At 37.6% G+C, this 14,719-nt stretch overlaps 1 protein-coding gene across 2 annotated transcripts in view; it reads left to right on the forward strand.

Annotated features, from left to right (window-relative positions):
* Positions 1 to 14,719, forward strand: part of CHRM3 (cholinergic receptor muscarinic 3) — a gene marked incomplete at its 3' end in the record, with an annotated part of 322,380 nt that overhangs the window by 12,661 nt on the left and 295,000 nt on the right. Inside the window, exons 1-2 of one of the 2 annotated variants that reach the window (XM_084625191.1) lie at positions 3,733 to 3,820; positions 4,189 to 4,303. Of the gene's footprint in view, positions 1 to 3,732; positions 3,821 to 4,188; positions 4,304 to 14,719 lie in introns of those variants that run through there. The other variant, XM_084625192.1, reaches the window with a different exon arrangement.

Consider the following 14,719-nt stretch of genomic DNA (forward strand, 5'->3'; position numbering starts at 1 on the left):
CCTCCCTCTGCACTCATTACACTGAGTGGAGCTTTGGCCCAGTTAAAAATTTACTCCTTTGACTTCACTTAATGCCTTAGTGATGGAAAAAAACTGGCCTATCATGACAAAGTAGAGACATTGCCATATATTGATTTGAGGAGGAAAAAAGATAGTCCCCTGTATCAGCGGCTGCCTCTTCCTTTATACTTAGACAGATAAAAGAAACAATAACTTTGAAAGCATTGTTAGCTAAATCACCATAATTATTCAGCTTCGTTGAGTACATACTATATGTTGAAGATATAGCTGAACAATCAGGTTCTTTGAAAATGCATTACATGTTTTCTGCTGACATTCCTTTCTTCTGGAAAGAGAAAATGTGAAACAATATTGTGCTCTTCAGTCTCTCAGCAGTTGATTTTGTGTTCAAAACCTAACTTGAATGATAGTTACCCTTTGGATCTCCCAGTGATCCTTTTTCCACACATTGTCATACGTTATCCATTCTAGTTAATTCATCTTATTGCTAAAGCTGTATAGACTTATCCAGCAAGTTAATGGTATATCGTAGAACAGCTTTAAAATATGTATACTTACATTTAAAATCGATAAAACAACATTAATTTGGTGGTGATGGTGGTGGAGTTTTTTAACACTTGTGTTATGGTAGTGCCTAGAAGCCAAACAGGCTGGGACCGTACTATACTAGGTGCTGTACAAACATGTAGAAAATCACAGTCCCTGCATAAACAGTTAACACATAGTTTAAAAGACAAGGGGAACCAGATGGCTGATATAAGCACACAGGTCAGACTAAGGGTTTAGGGGGAGACAGGATATCAAATAATAGAAGTTGCCCAATTCTTAGCCATTCAGAAGCAGTAATCATAACTCACCAGCTGTCTCCCTTGAGGTTTCAGTTTACTGTTTGCCTTATAATTTGCCTTATAGATAGTACTTATCAGAAAATGGAGCCTTCTTCCACAGAAAATTTTGAGTTTTAGTCAAATAAACACTTCCCTGAAAACTGGGGAGGGGTGCGGAGAAGGGAGTTGGGCCAAAACCTTAATCTGATCCAGGTTTGTTCATTATCAGTGGGATAAATTCATTCTCCTTTCTTGCTGTGTGCAAGCAATATATGTTGTTTCTCAATGTGTTTTTAATAAATTGGGATTTAACTTGGAATATCTATCTTTACATATGTAAACATAATATATATGGAAGATATTATTTATAAATATAAGAGAGCATCAGAGATTTTAAAAATGATTGAATAGCGTAAACAAAGCTTCTAATGCAGACCATTTCCATAAAAAAGCTGCTAAGCACGTTACATGCACACACGCTGTTTTTGGATTTCCACAACCAATAGCTGGCAACTTCTTATCTGCTGTATCTTTGTGCAGTGTGCCAGTTGTAAATTTTAACACCTTCTCCTCCGGTATCATAAGGTCAGTAATGATACCATCTTTGATTAATGCCACATTAATTTTCACCTCTCCTCCCCCCCCCCTATTTTTAATCAGGCTCACCCCTATTGGAATCAAAATTATGTAGATTTATTTTCTTTGATGTTACATTTTGGTGAATAAAAACTGATGCATCAGGTGGCTAAATATATGTTTTGGTTCAGATACATACTCAGGCACTGGATGAATGAATAACTGCTTGAGTGAATCACGTGTCTTTTACCCATGTACCTTGGATGTACTTGGAGAATAGTTATATAACTGTTAGAGAGAGAACAAGCAAAGAACTCACCAGTGTTGTCTGTATGACTGTTGAATGCTTTAAATTAACTAATCAAAGGTTATTTAATTGATTTTGAAATGCATACAAAATATCCATGGGTTTCTAGTTAATTGTCAGTGTAAGATACTTTTTGGAACATATTATACCAGGTCAAATTGTTGTATATATTTTATAGACAACATCATTTGTAGACTACTTTTATCATTAATGATCATTTTACCATGAAATAGCTTATCTAATTAAATGAAAATAAATCAGTTGCTCTGTCACATTCTGTCTGCTATACTTGTATTTGTAGAGGACATTCCAGCATTGTTTTTTTTGAATTTTTCATGCCGTTTGCATTGGAGGTATTATATGCAGGGTCTACAATTTGTTTCACCTTTTGAACAAAGCCAGAATTGTCCAGAAGAGGTCCAAGATACAGCTGCACCTTTGCCTTGGAGACTGTCTGAATCACTCTGGACTTCAGTGCCCATGTGGAAGCCTGTTGAGCTTGCTGGAGCTCGTCATAGGCACTAGAGTCTACCTAAGCAGATCTGATGGCTGGATCATAATTTGTGTTCAGGAGTCTCTCCCGTTCATGTGGCTCTGTGTAGTACTTTGTTTTTATACATGAAACAAGAGATATCAATTATACATAATAAATCCTATATTCTTATTTCACCTCTGTGTATGTTAACTAGCAGACAGAACAACGTTTTGACTACAAGTGACTTTTTTGATATGTTAAAATGTGTGTTTAAAAACATTTGTATTTCAAGCATTCTATAAAAATGAAATTGTTTATTTTAATTGCTTTACTAACAGTAATGGTCTGATATTGAATAAATAACTATTATGTGGTAAATGAACCACTCCCGTATGAAAGTGCTTTTTGTTGGTGGTTAATTCATTCTTTCCTGTATTGGTATTTATTTTTACATGGTTCATTTTTCTTTTAATTTTGTTTTCTTAATGCATCCAGGAGTAGTGAGGTCTTCTCATGGTATTTCAGCTCCTGTAGAGTGCAAATACCATGGAAAGACCAGATCTCATGTGGTTTTGACCCTGTAAAAATATCTTGAAGAAATTAAAATAGTAAAAAACATAAGCACAAATATCCTTGAATCAGTTTACTATGGTACTAAGATGTAGAGATTGTGAGTCTGCTTCTACAAACCCTCGTTCTTGTGAGTGACTTGTCCTTAATCACATGAGTATTCCTGTTAACTACTGACTCCTAGTTCACAGACTATTTACGATACTCACTTCCATTTCTATTGCTGTAAACCAGAAGATGCTTTTGAATGTGTAATGTTTAGTGAAAACTAAGGTGAAGGTATTGCTTACTGCATGGGTAATACATACCCATCTAGAAAAGACAAATCTAAAAAGTACTTTTAACAGATTTCATATGAATTTTTATTTGTTAAAGACAACATGTATATAGGATCTAAATGGTAAAGGCAAATATCTTTAGTATTTTTTGCCATCTGACATTTATTTAATGGACCATAAATCTGTGTAACCGTTTATGGTTCTTATGAGGCTTCTGTGATAAGACCTTGTTCTATAACCTTAGTTCAGTTTTTAGAGGATAAGTGTTCATATTGCGGTTAGTACTAGCTGACACCAAGGAATGGGCATGGAGAAGGGATAATTCTCTTATCCCTTTTCTCAAAATCATTTAGGCATTTTGAAGTGGCCTTGGAATAGGCCAAATCCTGCTTTCCTTGGATCTCTTTGTGCAAGAAATGCAGTTGAGGAGCTGTTGGTCAGTTATCAATCTTCAATCTGGCACCTTTCATGAGGGCTGAATTTACTTTAAAATAGTGAAAAGAGAATGACAGAGTGAAGCAAACAACTTTTAAGAAGCAAAATATTTTAATCCACGTGTACGGAGATTAAAAGAAGGGCTGTTACAGAGCAATCGCATACAATTGCTTCTGTACACACTTCCAATATTTACATATTGTTTTGGAGCTTGATCCTTGGGTGAGCTGTAGCAACTTTGCACTGCTCTGTTCCTAGGTACCTGTGGATTCCCCTTGCATACAACTATGGACTTTTTTTAGTTTACATGTACAAATGTTGAGCCTTAACAGTAAGTTCTGCTGTTTCTGTTCCCGAGGAAAAGAACTGAAAGACATCAGGATAAATTAGTCTAAATTGAACTGTCTTGGGAAAAACACTGATTTATGAACCAATTATTTTAAAACAAATCAACAATAAAGGATTTGAATCCTGAAAAGTAGTCTTAAAAACAAGCATCGGAAAGAACTGTATTTAAGCATAACACTACCTGTAAGACATTTTCCTGCTAGATGATGGTAATAATCAAATAGGTTATAGTGTAACAGTTTTGAACGGTGTTTTTAAGCAACTGGGAGATTTAAAGTAATACATTTAATAAGAAATGTGTATTTTCTATTTCAGTATCTGAATGTTTTTTTGTTGTTGTTGTTTATGAAGATTTTGGCGGTTATGGCAAATCTTACAGCAGTGAGTGGTATAATGGACTGCAGGTTGGATGAGTTACAGTCATCTGCAACATGACATACCATACCAAACTTCTTCCTTGTCATTGGTAAGTTGTTGGGTTTTCTTTTGTTTTTTTGTTTTGTTTGATTACTGTATGTTTATTAGATGTTGCTTATTGACATCATAGAATTAACTTACTTGAAGAACAAGTGTGTTTCTTCAGCTGTGAAAGCATGAGAACTTTTGGAAAAAATTCCCCTTTGGTGTATACCTTAAGAAAAGTGTAGCCTTTTTTAGATGTTTGTACATTAAGCATCTTGGGCCTGATTCTCACACTAAAGCCCCTTTACACTTCCAGAGTTTTATAAAGAGGCCTTAAAATAGGACAATTGAGTTCTGGTTTAAGGCCGTTTACACTACTGTGAAGGGCCTTAAAGTAAATGAGAATAAGGTCCAAAGAGATGGAATTTTTATGATGTATTATATCAGAATGTTAAAGAACAAAAAGTTTAGAAAATAGATTTTTAAAAATAAAAGCCAAAACATAAATATTTAAATGGGGAAAAATATTTGAGGGGGAAAAAAGTTTTCCTTTATATTTTGTACCATCTTTGTTTATTTTTATGTCCACAACTAATCTGCTTACAGAATTCAGAAGCAACATTACATACTGGATAAACAATAATATTAAAAAAAACACCCCAAAACAAGGCTCCGTGTAGTATAACTGAGACCTTATTTCTGGTTTACACAGTGTCCAGATATGCAGTAATGAGATCCAAAGTACTAGTTGTTCATTTGACTCAGCTTGAAGTTAAACATTGACAAACCAAAATCAGATAGCAAAAAGTTCAGCAGATACACATCTAACTCACCAGAAATAGAAAAGTCAGTCACATACTCAAACTCCAGCTTAGGTACAAGAGGTTCCCCTTTGTAGGGGAACCTAATCTAGGCTCTCTGTACCAAAAGATGGAAGTCTAGTAAAAAGAAATGCTTACTTTTGTCACAATAATAGATTATCACTGTTAAGATTTGCCTACTAACGATTGTTATAATACTAAGTCTGTGCAATATCCCAGATGGGCTCAAATTAGAAAATAGATTCATTACTTGTGAAAAGAACCTTTCTTTTCTCTTGCTCTCTAGATTTCAGGATCCTGGCTACACAAAATGTAGCTAAAAATATTAAAGGAAAAAGACTAACAATCTCAGAAATGCTTATATCCAGCATAGGAAGAAAAGAAAAAGTGAAGGCATTAATCAAAATTTGTACTCGAGTATCACTGATGTGCAGTAATAAATTGTGACTGGCAATGGAGTTTTCAGTATCCTCGTTTACACTTGCCAGTTCTGAGGTGTGGTAGCACTCTGTTCCTTTTCAGTGTTGAATACAAATAGATCTAGATTTTTGCCTGTGAAATTCTTTTGCTAGAAGTATTCTTTGCGACAGTGAAATAAAACACTTTTGTTGTAAAATTGTGAGATATGTGAACTGTGCCAGTTTTATAGTGTATTCAGTATTTTGCATAGTTCTCCTAAATAGCGTATATACTGCTTATGTATTGTGCTAAAATACTATGTATATTCTTAATTCTTATGTATATCTACATACTTTACATATGCTATCTATGTACATACAAGATTGTGGGTGCAATACAGGGCCAGGAAAGAGTCTGTATGCAACAAAGCTTCTGGTAACTTCATGGAAACTATAAAAGCGAATCTTGTCAACCTTGATCATGCAGGACTTTAGTTTATCACTGTATTTAATTAGAAACTTATTCTTAAAGGAAGAACATAGTTTTGAGTATTTTGTTCCTATGGATTAGTTTTAATTTTTTTCTGGACCATTTCATTATAAAGTGGAAGGAATTATATAATTTATGAGACAACTCACTAGCCAACAACTCAATATTAATTCATTTTACTACTAAAATATAAAGTCCTATTTCACTAGCTATATTTCTTTGTTATTGCAGCTGTCAGTGGGGATTTTTTTTTTTTTACCAAATCAACATGTGTATTGATGACCTAGTTTGTTTTTTTTATCACAAAAACAATCTGTTTTACAAAGTTAGGATTTCTGCACAGAGCTTTACATCCAGTATAGTGGCAAAAATTTTGTAGTTGCCTCACATAAAAAATCCTTAATTATACATAAAGTACACATCACTCATAGAGGAATAAAACCACTTTAGCGTTTTCCGGAAAGAAAAAGTCACATTAAAATTAACAAATAAACCCTCAGAATTCCTTTTTAGGGGAACTACCACTGCTGTTATTTTTGGGTGTGTGTCACTTTCATGCATGAGTTAGCACTATGTTCGTCAATCCTTGAATATCGTCTGTCTGCCTGTTCTTAATCAGCACCTGCCTGTTTCTCTTTTTCAAACACCACAAATGCTGTGTTGTCTCCCAGGTACTGAATGTACTACAACAAACCAGGGGACTGGTTAAACAGCATAGACAGCATCACCTCATTTGTCTCTTCTGGCAAATTATTAAGCAAAATGATATTGTTTGATGGGTTATCTGACACCTGTTGATTCCGTGATGCAGTCCCTTGGACATTCATTGATTTCTGTATTTTTTCCCTGACCAGGCTTTTTATTTGCTGCATTAGCAGAGTGCTCCAGAGACTTGACCTTGTTCTTTCCTTTTTCCGTTTCAGCAAGTGTACCATGTATTTCCATCTTCTTCTGGTTTTTGCATGCTGACTTATCATGAAATGGAAAGTCTTGTGACATCATTGGTGGAAGAGCCAACTTCCTTACATTATAAAAAAGGCTGTCCATCTTCCTAGTCATTAACACCACGGGACCTTATTGTGATCATTTTTACAGAGGTGTGATGCTTTACTGAACAGAACTTTACTGAAGTTACTCCTTCTGTACACTACTGTGAGATTAGAATTAGTTTTTTGTACATGGTCAAACTGGGAGAATAGCTAAATTAACTCATCCATTTTAAAAAAAATGTTGTTTTCTACTACTGATGAAAACCGTACAATTTCCCCAAACACATAATTTCTATAAGAATATGCAATAAGTCTAATACCTTGCTATGTTAAATCTGTGACTCTCTTGAGTCAACCTTCTCAATCAGGGAGGCATTTTGTGATGTGTAAAAATGGGGATGAAGAATCTTCATCCCGAAACTCATTTTTACTTGTGGTCTAAGATATGAAATCAGGACTACTGTGGTAAAAGTGCAAGAGTGTAAACCACTGCACCAGCCACCCTATAGCCAGACAAAACCCGAACACAGTTTTCAGGAGGTAAATGTACTGCCAGAACAAATTTAATTAAGCTTATAGATGTTTTCTCTCTCTCCATTATTGGAAATTGGGCTGCCTTTGTTTATAAAATACCAAATCCTAGAGGATATGAAAGGACAATATTTATTTATTTCAGAGCCCCAGTTTGGTCACAGTTCCACCACAATTACTCCATTAATCATGCCAGTGAAATAAATAAGACTACTAATGGAGTTAACATACATGAGGGTCGTGGAATTATGCTCTTATACTACATCCACACCATGAGGTAGGGGTGTGATTCCCAGTTTGTGTATACATACTCATGCTAACTTGATGAGAGCTAGTGAAAGTATAAATAGCAGAAGTAGCCATGAACCCCATGAGAACATACTCGGCACGACTAAGCTGTTCCGCCACTGTGTGTGCTACCTTGGCTACGCTACTGTTTATACTCCTGCTATCTCTCCTTGAGCTAGCACGAGTATGTATATGCAAATTGTGAATCACACCCTTACCTTGTAGTGTGGGCAAAGCTTTATTAGAGAAGCTTCACTGAGGTTGTGAGAGAAGGAGGGGAGCCTAAGTAAAAGGGGAAACATCAGATTTCTAGGGGGTAAAGAATGAGAGAATCTAAGGTGCTTCCACAGTACCTTATACCTAGCTCATTCAGTACCTAACTGGGCCCAGCCCTCATCACACTTGACTGGTAAACAAAGCCAGTTTGATAGATGCTGTAAATTTGTTTGAAAACTGCATTTAAATTTTGGTCTCCTACTACATATTGAGTAACTTCATAAGAACTCTTTTATATTGAAGAGATTTTTTAAAATATTAAATGTGTGACATCTTTACATAGGGATGAAACAAAAGCCATAAAGAGAGGATGACAGATGTTGTTCATTAGTCATTTATGATAATCAAGAAAAGAATATATAAAATGGAAAATTCAGACTTTACAAACAAGATAATTCATCTCATATGTTAAGTAGTAAGGTCAAAGAATAAACAAGGACTCTTTACTGGATAATCATAGTATTGTAGCTTACTTTGAGAGTATACTGACAACAGATCTGAAAAGGTGCTTTACTAGTAAGGTGACAAAAGATCTATTAAGAAAACTTTACACCTTTCTTTTTGTGAGACAAAATAAGGAAAACAAATACAAATGAATCAACATTTTTCCTGACTAACAGAGGTTACCCAAAAGTGCTGCTTGCTACTTGTGTTTCTTTAGTACCAACTAAGGTAACAACTATTATGGCTAGCATCAACAGTTATAGCCAAACATTATGGACCCATCACCAAAACCAACTTTGGGGAAGTATAGACCTGGATAAAGTTTCACATTTGAACTTCACAGCTCATGTCTGTCTCTATAAAGATCCTCTACTAAACCTCCCAAATCTAACAACACTAAGTTAGGAGAGGTTTGGATTTGGTTCTGAACTCTGGCTTGAGCCTGTCTTTACTCTGTTTATCAGAACTCCCAGATACAATGGTTAATCATAGAATCCTAGACTTTGAGGACAGAAGGGACCATTATGATCATCTAGTCTGACCCCCTGCACAATGCAGGCCACGGAATCTCACCAACCAACTGTGTGATTCAGGTGGAATATTTCAATTTTGAACTAAATCACTGCCTGTCAAATAGTAAAATGCTCCATTTTGTTTCCTACTTTAATGTACTTCACTTCATGAATGATACCACTAGGTGGATTTTACCTGCCAAGCTAGTAGCAGGACTGTCCTAACCCATCATAACTGGTAAGTTAGCAGAATGGTGATAGCAGAGAAGGTGCATTGAATGAATGACAGCAAAACAGATGAACCTACTAGTGCATTATTTATGGAAATAATGGTAATGCTACTGATGTATACTGGGGTGAGATGCCTGCAACTAATAAGCACAACGGGATGAATAATTGTTAGTGTTTGTCCTTAAATTTCCTGATTTTATAATTAGGATTTAGAGTTAGGTCATTGATATTGCCTCAAGGGATGGGCACAACAATTCAGATAATATAAGAACTGACCAGGAAATTTCCTTCATTTTTACGAGCATCTCTGCACTTCCAGTTCATGCTGAAGTTGAGAAGTGGAAGCACCAAAACATCCCAAGAATCTTGTGCAAAGTACACAGCAAAAATTTTCAACAAACCACAGCCAACCTCAAAGTTGGGTATTAGTTAAGGGAAAACCAGCAATCTGGTAACCCAAGAAGAGTAGCTACAACTGTGTTTTATAGTAAGGGTGACTAGTCCTCCACACTTCCCTGATAATATTTCAGGCCAGATTTTCCCATCCTTACACTGATCAGTAGCATAGGGCCTGATCCCAAAGCCCATTGGGAACATTTCCATTGATTTTACTGGGCTTTGGATGAGTCCCAGAACCCACAAATATTCCCATTCTTTGCAGTGCATTGTGAGTTCAGGTGGCAGAATCTGGCCTTAAAGGAGGTACTGCAGGAAGGTGCTTCCTTTAAAACAGATGCTAAAGCAGGTTATACTCTAACTTTTTTGCATCGTTATTTATATTTAGTTGTTTATTTTATATTTTCTAAGTTATTTGTTTGATGCAGCTCCTTCCTGTTTTGGGCAACAAAAGTTATCCTGGAAAAGGTTTAGAGTCGGAACAAAATGATCCATGGAGTGTGGAAGGAGGCTTGCACAAAATAATATGATGATGATGCTTGTTTTATAAAGTCTATGTGATTTAAATAAGCAGGGAGGAAAAAAAAATGCTGTGGTACCAGATTTGTTGGTTTCGGTCTCAACTCAAATAGAATCATATTAATATGTAGCCAGTGGATTAGCATTCAGTGTTTTTCTGTCTGTCAGTGTAAAGTCTATTTTACGGATTATGACAATTAGGCAAATGTATTTGTTTCTTGTTACAGATTAATTTCTTGCAAAGCTTTACTAGAAAAAAAGGCTATTTGTGAATTACAGGAAAGTATGCACAAAAATGTTCTTGAACTTAATTTTCTCATTCAGAATTGCTAGTTGTTAGTGGTATAAGAAGATCCCCTAGTCTTTGGATCGGATGTCTTTTGTTGTTCAGCAGCTATTTAATGATCTGCATGATGTTCTAGTATCCTGTGGGCAAGTTATCCTGATCCACCATTTTGGCATGGATGGCCAGAAGATATTTACTCTGTTATACTATAGCACTGGCACTGGTTCACACAGCAGTTAGCCTAATAAAATTCTTCAAATGCTTCATACTTTGCTGGTGTGTTAGTGCAACATTTCCAGCAAGCTCAAAATTTCAGCGAGTAACTCACATAGAACTCAGAGTAACAGTCGTGTTAGTCTGTATTCTCAAAAAGAAAAGGAGTACTTGTGGCACCTTAGAGACTAACCAATTTATTTGAGCATAAGCTTTCATGAGCTACAGCACACTTCATCGGATGCAGTGAGCTGTAGCTCACGAAAGCTTAAGCTCAAATAAATTGGTTAGTCTCTAAGGTGCCACAAGTACTCCTTTTTATTTTCACATAGAACTGCAGTGCAAGCTACAAATATGGATCTGGATCCAAAGCCCACGTAAGTCAGTGGGAGTCTTTTGATTGATTTTTAATGGGCATTGGATAAGTACATTAAAATGGCCATACTGGGTCAGACCAATGGTCCATCTAGCCCAGTATCCTGTCTTTCAGTAGTGGCCAGTGATCCATCCCCTGTCGTCCATTCCCAGCTTCTGGCAAACAGAGGCTTGGGACACTCAGAGCATGGTGTTGCATCCCTGCCCATCCTAGCTAATAGCCATTAATGGACCTATCCTCCAGGAACTTGCCTAATTCTTTTTTGAATCCTGTTATACTTTTGGCCTTCACAACATCCCCTGGCAAAGAGTTCCACAGGTTGACTATGTGTTGCATGTATAAGTACTTTCTCTTGTTTGTTTTAAACGTGTGATCTATTAATTTCATTGGGTGGCCCCTGGTTTTTGTGTTATGTGAAGGAATAAATAACATTTTCTTACTCACTTTTTCCACGCCAGTCAAGAGTTTATAAACCCCTATTTTTTAACTGGCCAGCTGCATCCAGATTTCAGCCACTTTGCACTGCTTAACTGGTACCAGAACATGTGCAGAGAAACTAGACCTTGTTTTTTATCAGAATGGCAAAGACAGTACTTGAGACAATAATATGAGCATGTAAAAATAGTAAATATGGGGAAATAGGGTGATCTAAAGACTGACACTGCATTGTTAAGGTCACAGAATGTGTAGAAGACTTCTTTAAAGCTTGTAAGGCAGTTCCAGTAGGTGGAGCTAGTAATTGGGGAAAATCATTTCACATTCTTGTATGGTATTCAGAAATAAAAGTTGAAATGCTTTAATCTGCTCTCTGTTGGTGATATATGCACAGTTTAGTGAGGATTGGCCTAAGGGCTTCACAGAAGAATCCTCAAGTAATTTTAGCTTGACTCCACTGTTTTGTGAAACCCAGTTCCTATCTTGAATTGTCATATTATAATTGTGATCGGTAGATTCTATGTGGACCCACACAGCAGTCTGGCAGAAGATTTTCTTATTTGGTTCCTTGTCAGTGCTCATCATCAGCATTTTAAACCATTGTTTTCTTGTTGTTTTAGCTGAGCCTACATGACATATAATAATAAACAGAGGTTCATCACATATGTCGTCCTCTTTGTCTTCAACAGTATGCATCTTTATTTTTCTGCTCTTGCAGTTTGAAAGCTTTTAAAATTTGTCTCTATTTATAGTGAATGTGAGGGAGAAAAAAGTGAGCATCCACCCACTGAAAATCAGGTCTCTGGAAGGTGTCTCAAGTTGAGGACTAAAAGAAATGGAGGCACCCAAAATCACTAGTACCTTCTGAAAATCAGTCCTTTGATCTCTTCAAAACTCTATCTCTTGGCAGCATTTACAAGGTCTCGTCAGTGGTCATTTAAAGTCTACAGAAGTCTGATGGAGCATCCTGATGTTCCTAATCTTTTTTGTCCAAAATAGCCTAGATTGCTGATGCTCTGCTTTTGTGAGGGAGCTGATGGTATGCTTCCCAAAAATGATGAAGGACTGGACAGGAGCTTCTTTGTTGGTGGCTGGTGGCAGAGTTCTTAACTAAATGATAGTTTTAATGATGTTGGGATTATATTACAATAGTAATAACGTATTAGACCACCTGGACCAGGGGCGGGCAAACTTTTTGGCCTGAGGGCCGCATCGGGTTTCAGAAATAGTATGTAGGGCTGGTTAGGGGAGGCTGTGCCTCCGCAAACAGCCAGGCATGGCCGAGCCCCTGCCCCCATTTGACCCCCCCTGCTTATCGCCCCCTGACGGCCTCCCCAGAGACCCCTGCCCCATCCACTCCCCCTTCTCTCTGTCCCTGGACCCCCCACCCCAACTGCCCCCCACTGCCCCATCCAACCCCCTCTCTCCTTCCTGACTGCCCTGCTCCATTCAACCACCCCTTCTTCGTATCCTCTGACTGCCCCCTGCTACCCTATCCAACCCCTCCTCTCCTTTCTGACTGCCCCTGGAACCCCTGCCCCCATTCAAGCCCCTTGTTCCCTGCCCCTACCCCTATTCACCCCCCACCCAGCCCCTGACCACCCCCCAAACTCCCCTGCTCTCTATCCGACCCCTCTCCCCCGCTCACTGCCGCCTTACTGTGCTGCCTGGAGCACCGGTGGCTGGTGGCATGGGGATAGGCAGCCGTGCCTCCCAGCTGGAGCCAGCCACGCCACCACACAGCACAGAGCACCGCGTCAGGCCAGGCTCTGCGGCTGGACTGCCCCAGGAGCTCAAAGCCCGGATGCCCAGAGCATTGCACTGGCGGTGCAGTGAGCTGAGGGTGCGGGGAAGGGGCCGGGGGCTAGCCACTAGGAGTTCAGGGGCCGGGCAGAATGGTCCGTCGCGCCATAGTTTTCCCACCTCTGACCTAGTCCATTGTATAGGCATCTTTATTGTTATTTACATTTATATAAAATAAATAATCTCACAGTGAATAGCTTCAAAAATATTCCACTCTAACTGGGAATGAAGCGGGGAGGAGAAACACAGTTCATCCATAATCAAAATAAATACAAAAATAAAACCTATCTATGTGCAGTGAACTTTTGAAATAAAGCAGAAAAAGCCAAACCTAAATTTAACCAAAATTTAAAAGGGTCCTAAGAACCCTGAGGTCCTTCTGAAGGTGAGAAAGATGGGAGCTCTTTAGAATGAGAACGAGTTTGTAAAGAGTGTCAGCACATACATTTTTCAATGGTGTAGTTAACCATCATGCTTCAATAAAATAAGAAGTAAGGCTATATTATTTTTAGTATGACTAAGCAATCATCCCTGAGAGGTCCGAATTACCTACTTTATAGCAAGGAGCAATTTTAGTAAGAAGTCCTGTAATTAAACTGACACATTTTGAAACCAATTCACAAAAGGGCTTTCTAAAATATCTTTCCCCCTCCCCCCCCAAACACTGAATTCAGGAAAAATGCAAAAAAAAAGTCAGTTATTTCATGACTTTCCAGATGATCAGATTCTCCTACTTCGATTATGCTCCTAGTTTGAGTAGCAATGGGGTTGGAGGGAGGAGTATTGGATGAAAAGAGAAGAGTTCTGAAGAGCAATTTACATCTTTCAGCTAAGGGAAACAACATATATAATGTTAAAAGGACTAAAAAGTATTTTGGAAGGGGAGAAATAAGATTCATAATTATAATTCACACCATGAAAGCATGCATGCCAAGCTAAATATTCATTTATTGCTTATAAATAGGGTATAAATGAAAGCTGAGTAAATATTCAGGATTATAGATAAGATATGGTTATTTTAATTGCTTTTAATAAAGGTGTCTAGATACGGAAAAATTGTTCATTTAGATTGAAACCATTGATAAGAGGTTCCTAACAAAGCTAAGCAGGATTTCTTTGGTGTTCCTCCCACCCCACCCCACCACTTTTTAGAGGGAAGAAGCCTTTATTTTGTGACTGATTTTTCCTATTTTGGTTCACTGCGAACACCAACATTTTGTTGGGGATCCCAGAGCTTGGCAGGTGTTCTTAAAATCTAGCTTCATAACAACAAACTTAAAGGAAAGCAGTGTTAGTGCTTCAAGCCTCCGTGGAAACTAGATTTTGTTGGATTCTCATGACAAATGGAAAAGCAAATCTTTACTAGGTAGACCCTCATTCTGTTTGGAGATTTGTTGAACCAAACCATTTTTTTTCTACAACTGAAAAAGATTTAGTTTGAATCCTGGACAGAAGATACATTTATCTATGTG

Source organism: Lepidochelys olivacea (assembly GCF_965140295.1).
Source record: "Lepidochelys olivacea isolate rLepOli2 genome assembly, chromosome: 3".
Taxonomy (NCBI): domain Eukaryota; kingdom Metazoa; phylum Chordata; order Testudines; family Cheloniidae; genus Lepidochelys; species Lepidochelys olivacea.